At 34.3% G+C, this 12195-nt stretch overlaps 1 protein-coding gene and 1 pseudogene across 1 annotated transcript in view; one reads left to right on the top strand and one right to left on the bottom strand.

The window, feature by feature from the left end:
* Positions 1-12195, bottom strand: part of LRP1B (LDL receptor related protein 1B) — a 1467083-nt gene that overhangs the window by 563216 nt on the left and 891672 nt on the right. The gene's annotated exons all lie outside the window — the stretch shown is intronic.
* On the top strand, positions 1091-1804 carry LOC113633638 (swi5-dependent recombination DNA repair protein 1 homolog pseudogene; annotated as a pseudogene).

Genomic DNA, 12195 nt, shown 5'->3' with positions numbered 1-12195 from the left:
CTTTACGGTAGCAGGCAAGTCCCTCAGAATCTCATCACCCTTGGCCCTCCTCTCCTGTGGCATGAAGCTCCTGCTACTCCAGCCACATTAGCTAGAAACTGCCAAGCATTTTCTGGCCTTAAGGGGGTTTTACTTGCTATTTTCTCTGCCCAGAAAGCTCTTCCTAAGACATCTTCACAAGGCTAGATCTTGCATGCCATTCAAGTGTAAGCTCAAATAGCACCTCCTTGACAAGGACTTTATGGAAACTCTTCTCTCTTTTATTTCACACTGCTTTTCCCCATCTGACATTCTCATAAATTTTTATGCATTTACTATCTACTCCAGCTAAATGCAAGTTCATGAAGATAGGGATTTGAGCTGCTTTTCTCACCCCTGTGTCTCTAGCTCCTTGAAAAGGCATAATCTAAATATATAATGATTAATAAATGCTCCCTATTCTAACAGAATTCTAGTTCTAGAAATAATTGGGGCTGATACTAGAAATACCCCCAATTCAATCACTCTGATGCTTAGGATATGCTTTGGGCAAAAGGGCTGTGTATGAAGGAGAGAGAGAAAGAGATAAATTGAAAAAATGACCACCTAGAATTATTATCACCTGGAACCTGAGCAGTTTCATGGATTTTTCTTTTTTCTTTTTCTTTTGTTTTGAAATCCCTGAATACGTGGGACACTGGAAAACCGATCTTTTTCTTTAAGTAGCAACGGCGTCTCAAATTTCTGATGTTGAGTTTCATCAGTGAACCTGGTTAAGGCAGCAAATAGTGACCTGGTACTGCTCCTTCCATGGCAGTCGTGGTAAATGGGGACATTTCTAAGGTTGGGTGCCAGCTCTCTACTAAGTAGTGAGGCATGGCTAGAAGAGGGAGTATCTAAAGGTTAGCAATTAAGATCTTCCTCAGGAAGTAGCCCTTTTAGAGATAGCAAACAATAGGAAGATCCATTTAAAATCAAAGTAAGCAGAGAGCTGCAGCTGCTTGTGTTTTCTCCACTCTCTGGGGATGGCTGAGGGAGACGGGAAGCAGGTTCTATCTGAGAACTGGAATTTGAGGATCAGTGCTGGAGCTGAGTAGAGTTCCCTTTCCTCCAGGTAAACTAAGATTTCATTTTTAAGATGGGAAGTCTAGGAAACTCAGGCATGATTTTACCTAGCACTCCACAGGCCTGTGTCAATCCACTATCACCCCACATAACCAATACAAGAAAACAACCTATGAGTGTAACACGTAGAGAAAATGCTTAAGCAAAACAAGATCTTCATTTAATTTCTTGTACAGTGTGGTAAAAGATCTTAAAGTAGAGAATGAAGAGAACTGTTAGAACTTTTCAGAGAATCCAGCACCTTCAACACAAGGAAACAGCTTGGAATTTCAAAAAAAAATTTAAACACATAGACAGTGAATGTGAAGTATGTGTTTGAAAAATACCGTCAAGAACATCAATGCATGTGGATCTGAAACACTTGATACTGGGTAATGCAGTGATCTTCAGACTGATTTTCTGAAAGAGAATCTTCCAAAAAAAAGATTGAATGAAGAAAAAACAAAATTGGTGAAGCAGGTTCAAGAGAAAGGAAACTTTCTTCAGAGGCTAAAACTAGATAAAATGTATAGATCAAAGAAAGGTCTGTCTCAGACACAGTTGTTAACAAAGAGGTGGAGAAGCTGCAGCCAGCTGTTGCTCTGAGTTGCAGTCAGGTGTGTCTAAGAAATCAAGGTTTACTCAGTTGATAGACCACTATGGGTTAGATGAGAAATTGCTACACTATAACAGAAATGATAAAGAACTTATATGTGTTTAATTAATAACTTTTTTTCAGAATATCTTTGTAAATGTCAACTTAATTAAAACATACTTACACATTTTAAAGGGAAGATATAAACCATTAAGGGCTTAGAGAAAGATATTATGGTGAACCTGGATCAATTGAGGGCATTCTGTTATATAAACATAAACTAAGATCTAAAATGAAAATTTAATACTTTGAATATATTTTTCAAAACACTTAACAGTTAAAAAAATTTTTAATCATGTTTAAAAAAAATTGTACAATATTACATGTAACTTTTAGGCATTTTTTGATTTCCTCTTTGATTTCTTCAGTGATCTCTTGGTTATTTAGTAACATATTGTTTAGCCTCCATGTGTTTGTGTTTTTTACATTTTATTCCCTGTAATTCATTTCTAATCTCATAGCATTGTGGTCAGAAAAGATGCTTAATATGATTTCAATTTTCTTAAATTTACTGAGACTTGATTTGTGACCCAAGATGTGATCTATCCTGGGGAATGTTCCGTGCACACTTGAGAAGAAAGTGTAATCTGCTGTTTTTGGATGGAATGTCTTATAAATATGAATTAAATCTATCTGGTCTATTGTGTCATTTAAAGCTTCTGTTTCCTTATTTGTTTTCATTTTGGGTGATCTGTCCATTGGTGTAAGTGAGGTGTTAAAGTCCCCCAGTATTATTGTGTTACTGTCGATTTCCTCTTTTAGAGCTGTTGGCAGTTGCCTTATGTATTGAGGTGCTCCTATGTTGGGTGCATATATATTTATCATTGTTATATCTTCTTGGATTGATCCCTTGATCATTATGTAGTGTCCTTCCTTGTCTCTTATAGCATTCTTTATTTTAAAGTCTATTTTATCTGATATGAGTAGTGCTACTCTGGCTTCCTTTTCATTTCCATTTGCATGGACTATCTTTTTCCATCCCCTCACTTTCAGTCTGTATGTGTCCCTAGGTCTGAAGTGGGTGTCACATAGACAGCATATAGATGGGTCTTGTTTTTGTATCCATTCAGAAAGCCTGTGTCTTTTGGTTGGAGCATTTAATCCATTCACGTTTAAGGTAATTATTGATGTGTATGTTCCTGTGACCATTTTCTTAATTGTTTGGGGTTTGCTTTTTTAGGTCCTTTTCTTCTTTTGTGTTTCCCACTTAGAGAAGTTCCTTTAGCATTTGTTGTAGAGCTGGTTTGGTGGTGCTGAATTCTCTTATCTTTTGCTTGTCTGTAAAGCTTTTGATTTCTCCACCGAATCTGAATGAGATCCTTGCTGGGTAGAGTAATAATGGTAGTAGGATTTTCCCTTTCATCACTTTAAGTATATCATGCCACTCCCTTCTGGCTTGTAGAGTTTCTGCTGAGAAATCAGCTGTTAACCTTATGGGAGTTCCCTTGTATGTTATTTGTCATTTTTCCCTTGCTGCTTTCAATAATTTTTCTTTGTCTTTAATTTTTGCCAATTTGATTACTATATGTCTCGGCGTGTTTCTCCTTGGGTTTATCCTGTATGGGACTCGCTGTGCTTCCTGGACTTGGGTGGCTATTTCCTTTGCCATGTTAGGGAAGTTTGCAACTATAATCTCTTCAAATATTTTCTCTGGTCCTTTCTCTCTCTCTTCTCCTTCTGGGACCCCTATAATGCGAATGTTGTTGCATTTAATGTTGTCCCAGAGGTCTCTTAGGCTGTCTTCATTTCTTTTCATTCATTTTTCTTTATTCTGTTCTGCAGCAGTGAACTCCACCATTCTGTCTTCCAGGTCACTTATCCGTTTTCTGCCTTAGTTATTCTGCTATTGATTCCTTCTAGTGTAGTTTTCATTTCAGTTATTGTATTGTTCATCTGTTTTTTTTCCTTTAATTCTCCAGTTCTTTGTTAAACAGTTTTTGCATCTTCTCGATCTTTGCCTCCATTCTTTTTCCGAGGTCCTGGATCATCTTCACTATCATTATTCTGAGTTCTTTTTCTGGAAGGTTGCCTATCTCCACTTCATTTAGTTGTTTCTCTGGGGTTTTATCTTGTTCCTTCAACTGGTACATAGCCCTCTGCCTTTTCATCTTGTCTATCTTTCTGTGAATGTGGTTTTTGTTCCACAGGCTGTAGGATTGTAGTTCTTCTTGCTTCTGCTGTCTGCCCTCTGGTGGATGAGGCTATCTAAGAGGCTTGTGCAAGTTTCCTGATGGGAGGGACTCTGGATGTAACTTTTAATACACTACTATTTTATTTTGGTAAAAAAAGTTCTATTATAAATGTTAAAAATAATCCAGTCAGTGAATGTCTAATCCTAAACTGGTCTAAAAATACCTGCATCTCTTCTAAGTTTATGACCCTTGCTTCCATCCTTTTATCACATATTTCCATCTGGATGGTCTAGCAGGTAATTAAACTCATATGTTCAAAATTTTTAAATAAATAAAATCAAGACAAGCAAGTCTAATGATGTTGGGCAAATTTTAAGGTAGGTAATCTTACTAAAAGATTGAACCTCCTGATATTCTGAGCAGGTTGGGACTTGGAATCACATTAATGTGAAATTTTAAAAAATACAGTGCTATTTTGTTCTGACAGAATAGCAATCTCTGGGATCTCTCATGCACTTACTTTATTTATCCAAGCTCTATGTCTACATCTCTCTCTCTCTTCATATATATATATATATATATATACATACATACATATATGTATATATATATATACACACACACACACATATATATACTTTTTTTTTCCCCCCTTATAACTTCTACTCATTTTGAGATGGGGTTGAAGGGGCCATAGTTGACCATGAGTCAGTTAGAAGCAACTATCCATTAACTTCTGTGCTGAAGTCCCTAGAATTGCCTTCTATCAGATTGACCTTCCCGGTCTGTCTGTATGACAGGCATTCTATGGCTTCTAATGAAGGATTTTGTTAAAATTTCTGTTTCATTTTGGAGTCACATGTATTTTTATAATAGACATTTTCTCCCTACTTTAGATAGCCAGAATGAAAGTCTCTGTTCCTGGTAACCAAATTTTGTAAACAGTGCCCAGGAAGTATTAATGTCAGTAGACCTTGTCCTAAATATATCCTTATTATTACGTTCAGGTCTCAGTTTTCAGTTTTGTGAAGACTTTGAAAAATAGGAAATGGGCTTGGAAGATGAAAATCATGATGTAGAAGGGTTTGAGAACCATGAGCTCTGAATGAAATAAAGAAAACTAGGTGTCTAACCAGATATTGCAAATGTGGGAGCAGGGGCTGGGAAAAATAGTAGTGCTTTCATCAACTGACAGAATGCCTATGAGTGCAAGTGATGATTAATGGTAGAGCCTTAAAAACGTGTAAACCATTTGACTCAGAAATGTGACATCTAACACTGTACCCTAAATTCTGCAAATAATTAGTTATATGGATAGTCATCACCATATTTATAATTTCCAAGAAAAACCTAAAAATTAAATATTTATATATAGGTAATTATTTAAATATATAACTATATAGTATATAAACATTGTATAAAGTGTATAAATATTAAAATGATATTGTAGAAATGTTTATTGACCTAGAAATCAATGTTTATGACAAATTAAAATTGAAAGGAAGTTTATATATAATTTTTTTAAATGTCATAAATTTAAAATTTTCTCGATAAAGTTTTAAACCAGAGTTCAACAACAAAAATTACTGATATCTTTAAATAATTCTATTCTGTCCATTTCTAAAATCACTTATTGATTAGCATTAATATTAAATTTTTATTTCAATTACTTAAAATCGTTTTTACAGTGTGCTTCTTGAACAATGTTTTCTTTTAATATCATATAAGAATCAATGAATTAGTATTTTATTCTGGTTTGAGCACACTGTATATTAGAATATTTTCCAATATTTTAAAAATTGCTTCAAATGGCTATTCTATCCTAGATAATTTATTACTCTGTTCTTATTATTAAAATATGAATTTCATTGTAGTTACTACCCAACCCTTGACACTGCCAAATAATTAATACTGTAAAATTTACAGACTAGAAATATATATATGTGAGTGTAAATATAAACATATTACTGGGAAAAGGTTAAAAAATAAATACTGTCACAAATAAATGATCTTTGGTGCTCCCATTTGCCATGTTCCTGTCTTCAACGGTTATAGTTTAAATATGAACCTTATTAATTAGAATTAAATTAATGCAGACATTTATTTCAACTTTGTGCTGATACTGATTATGAAAAGAGAAAAAAAAGAAACGATGTTGATGCTCAAGTACAAATTATTATTATTATTATTTAAAATTTACCTAAATCTAGGTATATAGGACCCCCCCCCCAAATCCTCTGTGATCAGATGCCATCTATCCAAGTCTAATTTGGGTTAAACAAAACTGCCAAATACAGTAATTCCCTCTCATCTGAGGTTTCAATTTCCATGGTTTCAGTTATCCAAGGTCAACCAAGATCTGAAAATATTAAATGGAAAATTCAAGAAATAAACAATTCATAAGTTTTAAATTGCACACTGGTCTGAGCAGCATGCCAAAATCTTGTGCAGTCCTGGTCTGTCCAGCCTGGGGTCCCCAGCCATCAACATAGTCTGTTCCTGACATCCAACCATCTATATAGTCATCACTCAGTGATCCAGGATCACCGAAAGCTAATGAATGATTCTCCTTGTGCTGGATAGTCAGAAGTAGTAGTAGCCTAATGCTATCTCACATTACCTGTGTCATTCACCCCACCTCACCTCATCACATAGTCATTTTATCATCTTACATCATCACCAGAAGAAAGGTGATTACAGAACAATATTTTGAGAGAGAAGAGACAGAGACCACATTCACATAACTTTACAACATATTTTTATAATTGTTCTATTTTATGATAAGTTATTATGGTTAATCTCCTTCTATGCCTAATTTATAAATTAAACTTTATCATAGGTATGTATGTATAGGAAAAAAACCAGTCTATAGAATTTGGTATCATCCTCAGTTTCAGACATCTACTGGGGGTCTTGGAATGTATCCCCCAAGAATAAGCAGGACTACTGAAGTAAAAGGACTCAGGTCTGATTGTTTAACTCAGTTGAAATGAATAATGCTCACCAGATCATCATATGATTCCAAGCTATTTGTTATATTCCAACATGAGATAATGCCTACAGTATATGGGCAGACTTCTGGAATGACCTCTTTGACTCTCTTAATTTATTTTCTAGCTCTAATTAAAATGTTTTTGAATTATATTAACTCAAAATTCTATCATAAATCTAAAGCATACTACATCTTTTCCCAATGTGAACATTTACTATTTCTCCTTTTTAAATGAAAGGGGAGACATGGGGCAATATAAAATAATTATATCTCTACTCAAAAAATTATACATTTTCAAATTTATTCTTGTTTTAATGCCATAAACATGAATAATGTAATTTTTTTCCTGAAAGTGACTCCAGGAAAGTTAACCTTTAGTAGTTTACAAAAGGGAAACGATCACTATTTAATGCTTTTGAGTATGGTAAAGCTGAGATGATTTAATTATTCCATTTATGTTAATGAGACCATTCTCTGATCACTAATTATAATCTGGTTAAAAAAATAGTACTTGATGTACTTTGCAATTGTAGCATTTATCCATTCTGTAAGGTAATTAGCATTAAGAAGTGTAACATATTGGAACACAGCAATTTAAGGTGACAAAAATTGCTGGAATAGAATCATATATAGTCCTTTGGAGATTTCTCACTTTACTTTAATGTAAAGTTTGATGGGCTATTAGTTTTCATTAATGGTGGCTTGAGTACTTAGAGAAGACAACTATGTCCTATACTTAGTACTGGGAAAATTGCCTGGATATACTTCATATATTACTGTTACTTTAATGAATAGTATTATAGCAATTAGAAGACTGATGGCTTAGAAAATTTAGGTGGTTGTATTTGAAGTCCTTTGAACTAAGTGACATTGCGCAGTGTACACTAAAAAGTAAATTACCCCTCTTTAAAAAGTATGATTTGGAAGCAGAATCACTTAAGATATACAGCATAATTATAGTGCATTTAAAATAAACTGGTTTGTATATATCAAATTACAGAGGGAAATGCAATATACATGTAACAATTAAATCACTGAATCTTTTGCTGAAAAGCGGTTGTAAACACGATTTTTAAGTAAATAAGGTACCGTTTGAATCTTTTTAAATGATATGTTATTTGTCCAGCTTTTCATCACTTGTATTTTCTTAAGTAGAACTTGCTTATGTAATTCAGGTATAAACATGACAATAATAATTATATAAATACCTAATATAATTGCACTGGTGATCATTCATATATCTAAGAGAATTCACATTTTTTTCAATCCTTGTGATAGAAACTGGCATTATTTTTTCTGATATGTTTTAAAGACTCCATTAAAAGAATCATTCTCAAGCATTATAGACCATGTTTCATGAATGCTTTCTACTGAGTAATATTTTACAAATGCACACTCTGGTGTCTAGAGATCATTCTCTCAAAAAAAGTCAATTTTTTTTAAAGAATATGTTAATTTTCCTAAATCTAGATAATTTTAACTGGCATAATACAATTTCATAAACATATAAATCATTCAAGCTTTTAATTTTAGAACATTTGAAATTAAAGCAACAAACTAGAAGTTCTACCAAGTTAAGTTTGTTCTAAAAAACTATAATTAATTTCTTCATATGACTGATTTATTATTTCTTCATATGACTGTTTATTATTTCTATAAACATATACCATAACAGCTTGAATAATCATATTTACTAGAAATTTCTTATTAAAATACAAAATCATTAATAGCAACTTTGTATAAAATCAATTGGAAATAAAGACAAACACATGGGGCAGAACTAATTTCAACATCATTAAGAATTTCATACACACGAAAACTGAAAGCTTTCCTTTAGAGAAGTAAAGTTATTGTAGATGACTACTTTTAGCTCATATTATATGTGTAAATTAACTGTATATACTATTTTAGTAGATTAGTTCAATGACAGCAGTAAAATTACATGTACACATCAGGTATTTTTTTAAACATAGCAAAAGCTCCATGGAGGAGGAAAGTAAGTTGTATGCCTAGAGCATTAAAAAAACAAAAAAAAGCAAACAAAACAAAAACAAAAAAACTCTTCTAAAAGCAAAAAGTATTTGAAAATATGGTCCATTAGTAAATTTGCATTTCTTGTTTTCTCTCTCTTCCTTAAATGTTCTTCCCCCCAGATACCTGAATAACTCACTCCTTCACTTCCTGCAGATTCTTGCTCACTTACCATTTCCCAGTGAAAACTGCCATGACCTCACTACTTAAAATTATAATTTTTCTGGTTCCTCTCTCCCAACCCAAGTCAGCACTCCCTATTCTTATGCCCTGGTTGAATTTTCTCCATTAGTGTCTTTCACCACATGACAAATTTTATTTCACTCGTTTATTTGCTTTTACAGCTGACCCTTGAAAAACTTGGGGGTTAGGGGCACAGGCCCTCATGGAAGTTGAAAATCTGGGTATAACTTATAGTCAGCCCTCCGACTATGTGGTTCCTCCTTACCTGCAATTCTGCAACCAAGCGTTCAACCAACTGCAGATTGTGCGGTACCGTAGTATTTATTATTGAAAAAAATCCCCATATAAGTGGATCCACGTAGTTCAAATCCGTGTTGTTCAAGGGTCAACTGTACACTCTTTTCCTACACTGGGAATACCGGCCCCTTATAGTAATGGAATTGTTATCTGCTTTAGGCCCTGCTATTTACCTAGCACCTAAATAGTGCCTGGCTCAAAATAGTCATTTGATAAATTGTTGAATGGGTGAATGAATCAAAACTGTGACAGATGAGTATGCTCTGTCTATTATGATACAATATATAAGTATAAATAGAAACATAAGAGAAGCAAATCCTGACTCTTTTTCATTAAGTTACATTTAAAAGAAAGAAAACAAACATAAAAGAAGTGTATCACCACTCTCTTCTCTGCCACCCTATCTTTCCAAGACAATTTGATACCAGCAGCTTTTATAAACACCAGGTATTTGTTTTTATTTATGTATTTTTAAGGCTTTCTATTTTAACCAAATTTTGTGATGGTAGGCCAACAGTCACAATATCAGCCTTCATACAGGTGATTGGTCTCTGAGGATAAGAAGGAATCTTTTGGGGGCTTCCCTGGTGGCACAGTGGTTGAGAGTCCACCTGCCGATGCAGGGGACATGGGTTCGTGCCCCGGTCCGGGAGGATCCCACATGCCGCAAAGCGGCTGGGCCCGTGAGCCATGGCCGCTGAGCCTGCGCGTCGGGAGCCTGTGCTCCGCAGCGGGAGAGGCCACAACAGTGAGAGGCCCGTGTACCGCAAAAAAAAAAAAAAAAAAAAGAAGGAATCTTTTTGGTATGAGCAGGTTTCTCAAGCTTGGCACTACTGACATTTTGGACTAAACAGTTCTTTGTTATGGGAGACCGTACTGTGCCTTGTAGGATGTTTACCAGTATTCCTGTTTTTTACCCACTAGAATGCTACTAGCAACCCTTTCTTCCCAGCAGCTGTGATGTTTTCAGACATTGACAAATATTCCCTGGTAGACAAAATCACTCTGGGTTTGAGAATCACTGGCATAGTGAGAAGAAATCTAACTCTGGAGGTAGACAGAATTATGTTAGAGACCCAGCTTAGACCTTGAACCACCCACAATATTTTCAGAGGCAACACTGCAGTTTCAATATCTCCTTTGCATGATAACTGTATCTATTAGTACTAACGTGTAAGTTTGGAGAGTAGACACTCTCTAAACAATAGTTATTGAGATAAACAGTGCAGCATAATGGATAAAAGAACATTATTAAAAAATATATTTTTTTTAAAGAAATGCATACATATGATAAAAATTGGAACATTCTATATACGCTTTTTGAACCTATTTTCAATTAAAAATATATTCTAGAGAATGGTTCAAGTCAATATATAGATTTACCTAATTTTTAATAGCTGCATAATATTTCACTCTACATGAACATTTCATGATTCATTTGGCTAGTCCTTTATAATACACATGTAGGTTTTTTCCCCAGCCTTTTCTAATTACAAGTAATACATATATTCTTGTATACATCTCAGTGCACATATATCTCAGTGTTAACTATAGCTACAAGACACATTCCTGGAAGAAACTCAAGCTTTAAAAACTAAGAATAATGGACTTGAAAGCTTGCTACACTATTTATTAACCAGGTAACTCTGAGCAATTAATTTAGGCTGGCTGAACCTTGGCTGGGAGCTCTGGAGTAAGCAGTGTTAATAGTACCTCTCTCAGGGGACTGTGAGAATTACATGAGTTAAGATTTGTAAATTAAATACTAGAATGCTTTATTTATTTAGACTATCAATTATTATCATTAAAGAGAATAATGCTGTTAGGCCCCACTGTGATAGACTACCTTTAAGAGACTAAAACATTCCAAACATCAAAGTTTTTGTTTTGTTTTGGAACTCTTTCACTTGTGTGTGTTTTAGGGTATTCTTTTATTTTTTTTCCTTCTTCTTCTTAATCTTCTTCCATGAAGCTGTTTAGTTCCTTTGAGAACAAACATTATTCAATACGGCTCTTCTTTTCTTGCATTTCTACATACACATGTATGTAGAATACATGTTGGAAATGATTGTTGTATACACTTAATCATGTTCATTTTCTTCCCTAAACAATTCAAATCCTTATATTTCAGAGTATTTTCCTTTAATATTTATTTCTATAGATATTTAAATTGTACAGTATATTTATGGTTGTGATCATTCTACATAAGCATTTGCCTGCTTTGACTGAAAATATATTTTGATTGCTGTGGTAGGGGTTTGGTGTGTAGATGGTCATTGTTTTATTTATTCATACATTCTACTGTTACATAATAAAATGTACTCAGTGCAAAGCATCTTGCTGTGTATCATGAATGATGCATATATGAATAAAATGCAGTCCCAAGTTACGGAAAAGTGAGACATTTTCACTCATTAGAAAAGACAAAGAATATCCCACTACATTAGAAAAATACAAAGGGGTTCAGAGAAGGGAAACGTTTCAAATCACTGAGGTATAGTTGAAGTAGGCCTTGAAAGGTGATACTTCACCCATTAGGGTGGCTGATAAATATGGAAGGCAGTCAAAGAACAAGGAATAGCAAGACAAATGGAAATAAGTAGGACATGATCAGATACAGGGGAACAGCTTGCCTGTGTATTGCAGCTCAGGGGTAGAGGAGGATCAAGTGAAAAGTATAGTTATGATAGGGAAGGCTCTTGCTGGTAATGGAAACCACACATAACTTGAATCAGGATCTCTGAGCTTGAGTCTCAGAGGACAGGGTTTTCACAAATCTTACTGACCCTATTTCTTTATCTATAAGGTGGGACAAATAATGC

The sequence above is a fragment of the Aethalodelphis obliquidens genome, unplaced genomic scaffold (assembly GCF_003676395.1).
Source record: "Aethalodelphis obliquidens isolate GAN/ISIS:26980383/991018 unplaced genomic scaffold, ASM367639v1 scaffold2, whole genome shotgun sequence".
NCBI classification, from domain to species: domain Eukaryota; kingdom Metazoa; phylum Chordata; class Mammalia; order Artiodactyla; family Delphinidae; genus Aethalodelphis; species Aethalodelphis obliquidens.
The sequence above is the reverse complement of the archived record's forward strand: the minus strand, read 5'-3'. Positions and strand labels throughout refer to the sequence as shown.